Below are 14,886 nucleotides of genomic sequence, written 5' to 3' on the forward strand. Positions count from 1 at the left end.
TATACATATACATACAGCTGATTCACTCTGTTGTACAGCAGAAACTAACACAACATTGTAAAGCAACTATACTCCAATAAAAATTAATTTAAAAAATGGGCAAGGAACCTCAATAGACATTTTCCAAAGAAGACATACAAATGGTCAATGAGTACATGAAAAGGTGTTCAACATCACTAATTATCAGGGAAATGCAAATCAAAACCACAGTGAGATACGTCACACAAGTTAGGATGTCTATTATCAGAAAGACAAAAGATAACAAATGGTGGCCAGGATGTGGAGCAAAGGGAACACTTATACTTTGTTGGGAATGTAAACTGGCATAGCCATAATGGAAAACAGTATGGATGTCTCAAGAAATTAAAAATAGAACTACCAATGATCTAGAAAACCCACTTCTGGGTACATAGCTAAAGGAAATTAAATCAGTATCTCAGAGAGGTATCTGTTCTCCTATGTTTATTGCAGCATTATGCACAATAGCCAAAGTGTGGAAACAACCTAAGTATCCATTGATGGATGAATGAAATAAGAAAATATGAGATATAAAAAACAAAGTGAGATATATATGTGTGTGTGTGTGTGTGTGTGTAATAGATTTAATAGAGAAGGAAGTCCTGACATTTGTGACAACATGGAGGACATTATTCTAAGCAAAATAAGCCAAACAGGAAAAGACAAACACTGCATGATATCAATAATATATGGAATTTTTAAAGAGTGGAATTCATAGAAACAGAGAGTTGGGTGTTGTGTCCTCATGTGCTGTGGTGTGGGGGAAATGGGGAGAAGCTGGTAAAAGGGTCCTAAATTTCACTTCTAAGATGAATAAGTTCTGAGGATCTAATGTGTAATATGGTGAATATAGTTGATAGCACTGTATTGTATATTTGAAACTTACCAAAAGAGTAAAACTTAAGAATTCTCACCACAAATAAAGGGGTAAATATGTGAGGTGATAAACGTGTTGACTTGAAGGTGGGACTCCTCTCCCAATGTATACATGGATCAAATCATCATGCTCTGCACTTTAAATATATTATAGTTTTATCAATGATATCTCAATAAAGCTGACTCATAAAAAATAGATGGCAAAACTCCTAGCTCAATTTGCATATGTGTTCAGTAAATGCCAGCTTTTAGCAGCAGCAACAACTGCTATACTAGAGTTTGTCTGCTTATGTTTTAATTCTGCTCAACAATTTACCAGCTTGAGACCTTGGACAAATTGCTTAACTTGCTGTGTTCAATAATGTTATCTCATAATAGTATCTGAGGATGAAAGCCCTCTCCCATGATTTAAGTAAATCCTGTGCCTGGATGAAGCAGTTGTGCTCCTTTGCTGTTTTATTGCTAACTGGAGAAAGTTCCTCTTGTGTAGGACATCCATCTGGTATGCCTTCTATCATCTAGAATATTGCTAGACTTGACAATCCTTATAGAATGGATCTGGCCTTTAGTTAATGACTCTAACCATCTTAAGGACAAAGATTTATACTTTAATTTGTGCAATTTAGTGTGGCATTCAAGTACGTAGCATTGGTTGCAAATAAATGTACAATTTATGTTTGCTCCGATATCCTTCATTTCTTTTTACCCTCAGTGGTAGCAGTAGGATGGAAAGAGTGATAAAACAATATAGATTGTTTTTAACTTAGAAAATAAATTACTATTATTTGATAAGACAACGTATACTTGGATTATACATAATAAGAAGTCATACTGGGTTATGTAATTAAACTCCAAGAGCACTTTCTGAAGAGTTTCCCTTTTGTAGTTTGTGTTCTGCTGTGTAAAGCATATGATGAAGTGTCCCTGAAAAATTCACTATTTAAGTTCAAGGCTACAGATCACTGGATGCAGTGCCAAGAAAATTAAATGTGTGCCCAACTAGCAAAATGCTGTAAGTCAATTTGAAGCCCCCTAGAGAACACATCAGTCAGCAATATGCCATCAACTCAGCTTAAGTTTACCACCTCAGCCCTTTATAAGAAAGAATTATTGGGGATCCCAAGGTTAAGAAATGATAGCTCTACTTTGGTGAAAGAGCATATGTTAGGGGTTTATAAGGCTATCTTATTTAACAAAGTATCTTTTGAATATAAAGGGTTCTAAAATGTATTTAAAACTGATACTAGAGTCATTCCATCTTCATGGAACCTGGGCTCCAGAGAGTTTATAACTTTCTGAAATTGTTAAGAAAATGATTTGTGGATATATTATTTTCTGTTGAGAGCTCTTTAGATTTCATCAGACACAGAAGGGATTTGGAACACAAAAAAGAAAGTAAGTACTGCTTATAATTTCTATTTCTGTGAAATAATAATTATTGCCAACTTAAGTACTTTGTCTTGCATATCTTAATAATGTTACTTTAATCCCAATGACATTGATGAGAAAACTAAAGAACAGAAAAGATAAGTAAATTGTCCAGAATCCACAGCTACTAAATGGTGTATCCAATACTTGAACCAGGCAGTAGTTTTCCAGGGTTGATGCAGCGATCTGTATCTGTCATGACAGACAGGTTTAATGTGGGGGAAAGATCTCTGGGCAGGGAATTAGAAAACTCTGTGTCTAATTGCAGCTCTAGATCTACTCATGGTGGGAAGAGTTGGGGTTTGCGTCTGTCAAGTGTTTTTTTGAGTACTTGCTATATATGGTTGCTGGATTTATCAAGTAAAAATATAGAAAATCTAATTCAATTTGAATTTCAAATAAACAATGGAGTAGTTTTTAGTATAAGTATGTCCCAAACCTTTCCTGTAACATACTTATACAACATATATTCAAATATATTTATATATTCAAAATATATAATGAATATATTTTAGTATATATTTTATATATTTCTGAAAATATATTTCTGAAATTTAAATTTAACTTGGAGTCCTGTATTTTATCTAGCAATCCTACTATTACACAGAATAAGGGGACACAAAGCATCAGAAGACATATTTTCTGTTTCTTTCAAGAATTTATCATCATAGTTTAAAAGAGACAAGAAATAAAAACACATGAAACATTTTAAGGAAATATTGACCATTGAAGTTGGTTGATGTGACTCAAAGTCTTTCTCCCTCTCTTCCCATCTTCTTTTCATTACAGATGCATTTTACAAATCTGGTACATATGCTTTCTTAATGAAAAGTAGGACAATGCCTATATTCCATTGTCTAGTTTGTTGATTGAAAAAATATGAAGAGTCTAAAAGTGGAGCTGTCAGAATTCCCCTGTGGTTTAAAAAGAACAAAGATTATTCTGAAAAAAAAAAAAAAGGTTATAAAATTCAGAAAGACAGAGAGGAATGGTCTCTGAAGCCAAATTCAGTGACAGCATGTGCTCTGCACTGAGGAATTTAAGGTCCAATGCATATATGTTTAAAACAATTTAAAAGTTGCTTAGAAAAGAATAGTGTTAATCAGAGCTCTAAATTAATTCTATAGTACAAAATAAAATGCTTTTGCTATCATGTCTCATAAAAAACTCCCTTGTTCCTCTTCCAAAATCTGTGGATGGTACAAGTGTTTACCTGCACGCATGTGTTGAAATTTATACTGTTTGTTTATACAGGTTCATACGAGCATTGCGTGATAGATTTGCAGTTAGCCAGAAAAGATTTTGCGTCATTTTCAAAGCAGAAATGTAGCTCTCATTCGAACAATAGAGGCTGCCACCCAATGAGGGACAAACATATTTCAGGGTGGAGAAAATTTGAAACAATTTTAAAGGATTTAAAATCCTTTAAAATATTTGGCTTTAACAAATACACACTTGTTTCCTGAAAATTTTGTAAACAGGTGATTGTAAATGAGTAAAAGGAAAAAGTAGGTTTTAGGGAAGCATTTTAAATGGTCCTTACGAAAGCACAGATAATAAAAACTAGAATTTTTTCATAGTGCATGGAAGTTTCAAATCACTCCACTTAAAAAACTTAACACTTTGGTAAATTATCTGCATCGGTTAGGCTATGTGAAGTCATGCTGAAGTAATAATCTCCAAACTCAGTGACTTAATATAGCAAAGGATTATTTCTCACTCATGCCTATTGTGAGTTTGTTAGGTTCTCTTATCAGAGTCATTCAGCGTCCCAGATGAATAAAGCAGCTACCATCTTGATTGGAACCAATGGCCATGCAAGAAGGAGAAAGAGAATTTTGCTTTGTTGTAAAATTTCAAAATTTATGGGCCAGACTAAGATCAAGGCTTCATGAAGACACAAAGGGACAAGACAGGAGTATAATTCCACCATGGTCCTAGAATTTGGAGAGTGGAAAATATTTGGCTAACAGTATTAAGAAAACCACAGTGTCCATTATTATCCTCACTTTTTGGATTTGTCACAGATGCTGAATAGCTCAAAAAGTGAAATCTACAATGGATGGAGTTACAAGAAACCAAGGTGAATCAAGAGTCAGCTGCATTTGCTTTATGAGCACAGTTACATGTTTAGGGAGATGTGTAGGAAAGAATATTAAAGTGACTTAAAACTGGCAAAACTGGATCTTGTCTGTCAAAAATACACATTACACTCATGTTTTCTTACAGGAACTGTTCTATGCCCATTGGCTAATCCTGCATGAGCCCTAAAAATTTGTGTGAACACTAGAAAGCTATTGATCCTGTCACTAAATAACGGATACCTGTAATAGAGGCAGTAATGATCAGAAAATATTCCATTTTCACCCATGAGTTCGTTTTCTGCCTTGAAGTGAGGCCATATGATAGGTTCTAACCAAAGGGCTGTGAGCTTTGGATCGCTGGATCTAGGGATACAGTGGTGAACAGAATAGACATAATCACTGTCTCATGGGATTTAGTCTAGTAATGGTAAGATATTGCTTCTCAGTCACAGAGAAATATGTTATAAAGACAGAATCTATATAATCTAAATATTATGTGTGTATGAAGAAACCTCAAATGTGGAAAAGAGGGTAGATGGAATATGGCAGATTTTGGCAACAGCAGAAGAATGAAGCAAACTGAATCTAGGAATAGAAGAGAGAAACTGAAGAAAAAATAATCCATTGAGTATTTTTTCTTCTAAACATTAGCACAAGACAGTGACACTCATTTAAATATGTTTAAGTAATTTACTGTATCTCGGTAGAAAAAGCCATACCTACTGAGTCAGCAAAATTCAATACAGTACATCACTGCTGAACAGAAGCTTATTTTGTGCAAATTGCATGCACTCTCCCAATAAAACTAACTGTTCAAAAATGAAACATGATTATGTGGAAGTGAATAAATTTTTGGATACATGTGTGAATTATACCTTATTTCTAATATCTAGCATCTAATTACCACAGGATGTTCTAGATTGCCATTTCCAATGATAAAATCAATATGATTAACAACTCTTTTACTCCCAGAAATCAATTTTAGTCCAGCAATAGAGTGGTCTCATATGTGATCCCATTTGATAGATACCAAAATAAATCCCAGCTAAAGAAATTCTCTACATGAACAATTGCAACTTTGTTGTTAATCATTGCTATTTCCACACAGTAATTATCTTGTGAGTTGTAAAAATTTATGAAAAAAAGTAGTAAAAAGTAACAAATGAATCCTAATTCCTTTGTGTGACTTTTTAGAATTAATTTGTTTACTAAAAAGATAGAGCAGTGAACACCAAATAGAATTCTTAAATATGGGGGGAAAGAAACTTCAAAAATGGGAATCTGAATAAAAAGACTCTTTAATGTACAGTTTTGCTATTGCCCTGGCCTGATCCTAAGTATATTGAATGCATTCAGGCAATAACACCACAGTCACAGAGAGTCGAACATAATGTGGGAAGCAATTTTTATGGGATAGGATTCTTTGGAGATGCTCCAAGAATGACAATCTATTTGTCCATACTATGTACATCAGACTCCTGATAGCAGAGATCATCACTCACTCTTGTCCAGGCAGATTGAAAATTATCACAAAATAAAAATCTTACAGTTCTTAAATTATAAAGTTGTCAAAACAATTATTTTGGAGGTTTCCGGTCATTAAAAAAAAAAAAAACTCTTAAAGAAGCAGTCTAGGCAAATTTTCCTGGGTGTTGGGGGAGAAACTGTATGTTTTAGAAACCAGCTTTATACAATGAAGGAATTCATCATTTTCAGAAACAGAGACAAAAGGAAAAATACATGTGGAAAAAAATTTTTTTTAAAAGAGAAGAGTCCTGTGAAGGAAAGAAGTTGAACAATAAGAAAGGAAGAGAAAGCATGAGAACAGAGTGAAAACTCTGCTGGTTAGGAGCTAGGGTCACAGATATATTGTACACCCTTCTCAAGAATGTCTGGTCTTCAAAAATTTGATGTGGGAGTCATACAAGATGTTTAATAGAGTAAGAGAATCCCTTTGAAGTCTGTTCACTGTCTTTTTATGCAATCAAGCTTAATGCTTATAAGTCAAATACCGTCTGTGAGATGTCAAGATTCAGGGTCAGGTCATTAAGAACTCTAAGTGTATATGGCAGTGTGATTTATTGAGATATAAATTCATGTTTTACTTTCACTGCTATAAAGTAATCAGAAAGAATGACACCTTAATGTTATCCATAGGTTTTGGGAGAAAAAGTTTTCCCTCTTTAGACTCAAAACACCCTAACCATTTTTACCTCCTTTTTCATGATTCAATGAAGAGTTAGGGCCTGTGTGTTCCTTAAACATAGGAGAAGTTGGGAGAAGATAATTTTTGTATTTTTTGAAAGGCAAAGGCAAATCAAATGAAGGTCATGTTTGGAGTCTTTTAGGGGAAGGGTGAGACATGATTGACTTGGAGAGAGACTAAGAATTGAATATATCCAAGTCTGAGTAGTGTTTTAGACTGTGGACTCCATAAGGAGTAGAGTTTATCGATGGCTTTCCTCTAGCGGTCCTGGAAAGTGATAAAACATTAAAAGGCAATGTCTAAATTATATCACAGAATCATTGGACTCTAGAGAAATAGGCTCAAATCTATAAAAAGACATAATACAGTAGGTGTATTAGGCTGGGATAAGCTGTGATAAAAAAACAATCCCTCAGTCTCAATTGCCTGTCACAACAAATATTTATGACTAATTCCTTCTACACACTGTGCATTCTTATTTAACAGTTACTCAGAAACTCAAACCATTGGAGGGTCCTCTGTCTCAACATGTTGCTTCATGTTTACTGAGGCAGAGTAAAGGAGCACATTGAGGGTTAACACCTTCTTTCCTATGCTTTATCCTCAAAGTGGCAAAAGCTCACAGCCCTTTGGTTAGAACTTGTCATATGACCTCACTTCAAGGCAGAAAATCAACTCCTGGGTGAAAATGGAATATTTTCTGATCATTACTGCCTCTAATACAGGTATCCGTTACTTAGTGACAGGATCAATAGCTTTCTAGGGTCCACACAAATTTCTAGGGCTTATGCAGGATTAGCCAATGAGTATTTCAACAGTAGCTACACGGACTGAAGATCTGAGGATCCCCTGAATGGTTCCTCTGGATCAGTTGCCTAGGACATTTGTAGAAACCATGAAGGAAAGGAACACCTGATAATACCTAAGGTTCAAAAGTATTGCCATCCAGCCAGAGTAGAGACTGAGAATAAAATTTAATTTTGACTCAAGAAATAATATGGTATTTGCCCTACTACCTGAGCTTCTGGAGTTATTCATACCTACCACTGTCAAAGGATTCCACAAAAGCTTTGTTTTTTTTTTAATAGGTAAAGTTCAAATACTACTTCTGCTCCCTCTATATCTGGGCCTCTGTCTGAGAGAAGGGAGGTCCTTTCATTTATCAAAAGACTCTATAATCTATAATAGTAATAATAATACCTATTGAGCATGTGAAGATTAAAAGCAAAAGGCCTGTAATTCACTCCTCTCTTACTAAGGGAATGCCTCCAGGAAAAAAACAGAATAATGTAACCCAGTCTAATCTCCTCGTAAATATGATAACTGGAATTCTGGGAAATATATGGTAATGATATTTTCTAGGAGGAAATCAGAAGAATGGATAAATAAAAATTAGTATATTTACATAATAGAATCATATTTAGTCATAGAAGTTAATATTTCAAAGCTACATGTAAAGATATATCAATCTCAGTAATGTTGAATAAAGAAGCAAGTTTCAGAAGAATATATATATATATATATATACACACACACACATACATACAGTCTATATGCTACATAGGTATGTATATGCTACATATGTATGTAGATATATATTTATAATACCATTTGCAAGGAAGACTAAAAATATGTTTAGAATATATGCATGTGTGATTAAGTTATTTTAAAATGAAGCCATACATTCCGAACAAAATTTAAGTTAGTGAGTATCTATGAGAAGTAAAGTGAGCTAGGGAGATGTGATGGGTGAACGCACATAATTACATGCAAGGTTTGATAATATCTTTTCTTGTTGTGGTTGGTGGGTTCTTTTTAAAATTATGTTTATAAAGTATATATATATATATATATAAACATCTACTCATTTGTAAGTTTCAATTATTAAATTGAAAAATGCCATAAAAATCATTTGCCTCAGAGTGAACTAAGATTTAAGAAAGAGGAAAACGCAAAGTGCTGTGGTAACAACTCCAAGGAGGGACCCAAAGGAATCATAAGATGTTTACTGGAAAAGCAGATACTTGAGCTGATTCGTCACCAATGGGAGAGTGGTGTTTTGATGGAAAGAAGAGATGAGTTGTGGTGATATTCCAGGAAGAGACAGCAACCTTTGCAAAGAAATGGAGCTAAAGGAAAACAAGGACTGTTCCAGGAATTGCTAATAGTTCACATGTATCAGGAGGGTAAGAGATGGGAGTTGAGAAAACAGGGTGGAGAGGTAGCAGTGGCCACATCAAAAAGGGATTCCTTTATCATGGTTTAACTTCTTATCTATACGGATTTAATAAATGTAAGCAAGGGAACGGCAATAATAAATTCACACATGGATCCAGAAAAACTTCAAGGCTGAAATAAATAATCCCTAAATAAAGTTCTTTTAACGTCAACGTCAGAGAGAAGCAGACCAAATGTCCAAAAATTGACATGACAAGACTGAAAACGGTGAGTGCATGTGAAATGCTAGCTTTCTGATACTGTAGAATCCCTGTACCTGAGCTGAACAATTTGCTACTGAACCCAGTTTAGTACTGATAAATGTAATACTGCCTGCCATGTTAGTAAACAAAGGCTGTCACAGTCACCAGCGACTGCAGCCACAGTCAAGGTGAGCTGGTGAGCCCTGAGGAAACTCAGGAAGGGAAAGAATACCTACCATCTAGCAGCCATCAGAAGGCAGCCACTCCCTACGTTGAGCCCTGAGGAAACTCAGGATGTGAAAACACAGGATACTGGTCCCAGATAGCTGAGATGCACATCAAAGGAATGATTTCAGTGAGCCCAGACTCTTGCATCTTCCCATACATACAAAAGCACTAAATTTCTTAACTTGAGATTTCTAGTTTTCTTTAATTAACAGTAATCTTTTGCTCCTACTACTTGCTCTTTGTTGCAAAACTCCTATATATCCTAGCTCCCCCTCTCGCCTCCTTGGAGCAGTTCTCTCAGGGTTACTTGAGATGCTGCCTCTAGGGCTTGAAGTCCTAAAAATTCCCGCTGAATAAAACCTAACTCTATACGTTTAGGTTGTGAATATATTTTTTTAGTTGGCGGTATGAAGGATCTAGTGAGAAAATAGACTTTAGGTCAGTGGGTGGTGACCCAATTATTTAAGCACAGCAACCAAGGGACTGGTTAGGCTGTTACTGTCTCTAAAAGTAAGCTCAGCATTTTGGAAGAAAGGGTCTCCCCCATGTGGCCTGGTACATGAAAGATAAATGGGAAAAGGGGCAGCAAGGCATTGACTCAAATAAATCTTCGACTTCTGACAGTTTTAGGGTACATATTAGGATCTGGACTTCCATGAACAATGGAAATGGAAACCAGGTTCACCAGCAAGAATATTTTGCGATGGTTATGCCTTAAAAGTCACATGCAACTAAACAAGCCAAATGCAAATGTGGGTATATAGAACATATGATTTCACACAAACAAGAAAGTATCCTCTATTCATAAAATGAGCTGTTAAGTCAGCCTTGAAGTTCTTCCTAAATGAAAGAAGTTAAGCTCTCATAACTGTTTGTGGAGTATGCCTTCAATTAGTATTTTCATCAAAAGTATTTTTGTTTCTTTTCTAATTTGTGATTCAAAACTGATACTAAATATAGGAATTGTTAAATATTTACCAACCATATTTCTGTGTAGTAAGCATATGTTCAACTCTTAAGTACCACTCTCACATTTCATACTAAGATTCAGAAAACTACTCCATGCTAAAAAGAAACCTATTAACAGCATCAGTCAAAACACCAGGGATGGGGCTTCCCTGGTGGCGCACTGGTTGAGAGTCCGCCTACCGATGCAGGGGGCGCGGGTTCGTGCCCCTGTCCGGCAGGATCCCACGTGCCGCGCAGCGGCTGGGCCCATGGACCATGGCCGCTGGGCCTGCGCGTCCGGAGCCTGTGCTCCGCAACGGGAGGGGCCACAGCAGCGAGAGGCCCGCGTACCGCAAAAAAACAAAACAAAACAAAACAAAAAAAAACCCAGGGACGTATCAGGCAGGAGAAAAGAAATCATACTAGTTATTTCAACAGACAGAACATCACATAGCAAATTAATTTAAAAGATATTGGAAAGCAAATAGAACTTGGAGGGAGCAGAGAGATAGTAATGAGAGCAAACCCTCTAGCCCTGAGGTTAAAATGGAAGAGTTTGGAGTTTTTAGAACTTGGAAGGTCAGAGGAGGGACTCCATGAAGCTGGATTCAGACCTCTGACAAAGGGGGAATAATAAAACTGGTGCCAGTTCCTCTGAGCTCCACAAGGTTGGCTCTGGGATAAGTGGAAGAAACTGGAAACTAGAACCAATTTCTACTAGTACCAGTTGTTGCTGCTGGATACAAGTTCTCACTGTGATCATTCTTACAGCATCAGCAAATAAAATAGGACGGCCCACATCTCTACATCCTATTGCTCTCTGGTCCTATCTAGAGCTCTATTGGCAGAAACTAAAAAGGAACCATTCTACAAGAAAGAAATATAATTGGCAGAATCTCAGCCCCAGTACACAGAGCTGAGTGTAGAAGGGAGAGTTTGTAGCTGAGAGACAGCAGCTTAATAAACAGCACAGAGGGGAGTGAGGCAATGCATTATAAGGGCTTTCTTCATCAGAACTTGTAGAAAAAAACTGATTGGTACTGCACCAGGTGGTTGTCCCATTTCTTCCGTTTGTTGATATGTGGGGTTTTCTTCCTTGTTTGAATGAAAACAGGGGTATTAAATATGCAGAGACTGGTAATACAAGGAGGCAAAATTATTAAATTTGGAAGCCCCCTGGCATTCGGTAATTTGGAACCATTCGTGTTCAGAATGGTAAACAGATAGGCAAAGTCTGCCTTTAAAATCATGAATCATTAAATGTAATAATGCCAAGGAGATCGAAATTCTAAGATAATCAAAGTGTCTATTACAAATGAGCTCCCAGCGGGCTTCTTTTTTGTCAATCAATCAGCAGTGAATGTTTGAGTTTGTAAGTTATTGCTCAAAGTTTGCTAGAGAGGCCATGTCTTAAATTATAAAATAGCTGTTTTTATGGGTCAGAAATGACTACATATCAGCAATTTGTCATGGGGTCAACTAATACCGCAGTTTAACTATGGACCATCAAGCGTGGGTCAAATGTAAACCTCACCTTAGAAACTGAAGTGGTTTCACTGGCACCTGAAGAAGCTTGAGTTGTTATTAATATTATAAAATATTTTTCCTAACCACTTAATTTTATCTTCTCCCATGGCCAGATATTGAATTACTATACCTATTAAAAAGTAATAACCTTGGAAAGTCCCAAGTAGAAGGGTTAGAAACTCTGATTATGGAGTCACATACACCTTGTGCAAATAACTTATTTTTGCATTATTTAGCCATTGTACTTGGGCGAGTTATTCAAATTATCTGAGCCTCAGTTTCCTCATCCATAAAGTAGAAAATGCATTATTTACCAATCAGGGTTGTTGTGGAAATGGAATAGCATATGGAGTATGTAAAATGTCTTAATAGGGTCTCTCATATTGGTTATATTACAAATTGCAGTAAATTATATTCTCTATACATTTATGTGTTATTCTTTCTACAAAGGATATAAATAGCGATAGTGCCAATAGCATAGAGTTATCATGAGGATCAAAATGAGTTAACAAACGCAAGGTGTATAGATCAGTTCCCAGCCCACAGTAAATGTTATATGAGGGTTTTTTTCTTCTAAAAATAATATAAATTATTAATGTATTTGTGGTACTACTTTACTGCTGTTTATAATAATTATTATTGCTATTATTGCTATTATTTGTGGGCCTTTTCCCTCAGCCTCAACTCATAGTTTGTACCTAGATGACAAAATATATTACAGAGCTTTGTTATTTACATCCAAACTAGATATGTGTGTGTGTGGAAAGTATATTTCATTGGCCCAGGTTATTTCTTTGTGGCTGTTATTATATCTCACCCTATCTTTGACTTCACAAAACTGACTGCAAATACCATATCTGAAAAAATATCCATACTCTATGCTATATCACACTACCCTCAAAATCAACTGGAATCCATAGTACTATCGGTATTACATTGACTAGACAACAACTCTTCATTTATTTCATGCCCAGCAGAAAATTGCATTACAATTACATACCTCTGGAGCTGAAAAGGATCAAGAGATCCAGTAAGAATCAGATTCAGTTTTTAGAGATCAGGAAACTGAAGCTCAGAGACAATATTAAGGACTTGGATTGGCTCTGTTTCCGAAAGAACCCTAGCGGTAAAACAGAAACTGACACACCATTGTAAAGCAATTATACTCCAATAAAGATGTAAAAAAAAAAAAAAAAAAAAACCAATTTCTGCACAAATTTCCCAGACACTGCAAAATCGCCAGTAAAAGGCCATTTTGCTTGTTTGGGATTGCTTTCTGGGGAACCTCACTACAGACAAACGCAACACATTTTATTTTTATGTAATTCCATTAAAAGAAGCTCCCTTATATTATATTGAATGTCTCTTAACGTTCTTTAAATGTTCTCTTGCTCACGTTTATTGCATTCTAGAACCAAATTTAATTCCTTTTTATTCACAAACTCCTCTAGGCTTATCTACATTTAGAGAAGTAATTAGTAAGAGAGATTATTCTGAGAACAGTTCTCAAAAATCAGTCTAGAGTGTGCCCTGTTAGGTGATGTCGCTTAGACGATGTTGCTGCAAAGCAGTCTTCTCCAGGGAGTCACCAGCACTGTATCTTTTCTACCTTTAGTAGTTTCAGTAATGGTAATATTTTACATTATTCATGGATTGTTAAAAATTGGTGGATAATTCATTACCAGCTTCCCTTTACTCATTATAGACCACCAAATACACCTAACGTGTTATCTTGCATTTTTTTTTTTTAGGTCAAAGTAATTTCAGTCAGCTCCTCTTTCTCTGTCCCCTTTCCATCCTAACACCCTTGACTGGATTTATGTATCCTTTCAAACATGCAGTTATATTGATGTTCGTCCAGTTTAATAAAAAGCTATTTTCAAGGCTATAAACTTAATTTATTGTGATATAATTGTCAGTGCCATTAATATTTTCCGTGCCTAGTGTCACTGATTTTATTGCTACAAACTTCATTTGTAATGAAAAGAATAACACTGACAGATATTTGTGTGTGTGCATTTGCATGTGTGAGTGTGTACGTGTGTGTGAGAGTGTGTGTGTAATACATTGCCTTCTATATCAATATATCACCGTATGTGGCAGGTCCTGATGAAAAGAAAATAAGAGATATAGAAGGATTTCTACATTACCTGTAACATTTGTCTTCATCAGTGAAAACATTCTTGAAAGTGTACAATGACAGCCCTGGAAAATGTCATATGCATTTTTCAGTACAGGGAGAAGTCTGTGAGTTGTGAAATGGATATTTTACTACACAAAGGCTCAAAAGATTCACTCTTATTTATTTTGGTTGTGGAATATAAGTTTATGAAGCATGGACGAATTTAGTACTTTTTTAGGTTTTGGTTAAAAATTTTAAAGTTCACGTTAAGAGTGAGAAGTACAAATGACCTTTTGTGTCTCAAATTCAGACCCACACCATTAAAAGCAATGGACATTCTCTGTTTATAACAGAGAAATAGCTATGGAAAACTGATCCCTTTTCAACTGCAAATTTACTGCTTAATCCCTAAGTACCTTAATGAGAAGCAAAATGGTTCAAGGGAGTAAAGAGAGACAGGTAAATTCACTATTGGGCAGAAAGAAATAAGCCTAATTAAAGGAGTTTGTCAGTAAAGCAATAAAAAGTTTAAAAATAGATTTGAAAAAAATGTTAAGGAATAAGCATTTGATTTACCTATTTTTTTTAATGGAATAAAGAGGCACATTTCATTGCAGGGCTTATGTGAGCTTTCTTCCTCCTGTTTCTGGTGCACAAAATCAGAGGATTATTTATAAAGAATCATGGAGGCTTGGAAGGAAAGCAGAGACTAAAAGCACTGGGACATTTTTAGAAGCAAGTTCCCTGGGGTTAAAGACAAAAGCCTAGATTCACTGATCTTGAAGTAGGAAGAACTTTTACAAATAATGTTTCAATTATTTGCAAACTTGCTTTTAGCTTTGAAATGCATTTCCCCTCTAAAGGAATTCATTCAGGAAAATGCGATGTTTCAAGTGGAAGATGGAACTGTTGTTGAAATAAAGAAGAGGGCCAGAATTTTACAGTTCAGCTTCCCCTTCCATCTCCAAGGTGACCTTAGACTCTTTCCTGGGGCAGTTAGAAAACCACTTGAAAACCACAAATCTAGAC

The sequence above is a fragment of the Pseudorca crassidens genome, chromosome 1 (assembly GCF_039906515.1).
Source record: "Pseudorca crassidens isolate mPseCra1 chromosome 1, mPseCra1.hap1, whole genome shotgun sequence".
In the NCBI taxonomy this organism is placed as follows: Eukaryota; Metazoa; Chordata; class Mammalia; order Artiodactyla; family Delphinidae; genus Pseudorca; species Pseudorca crassidens.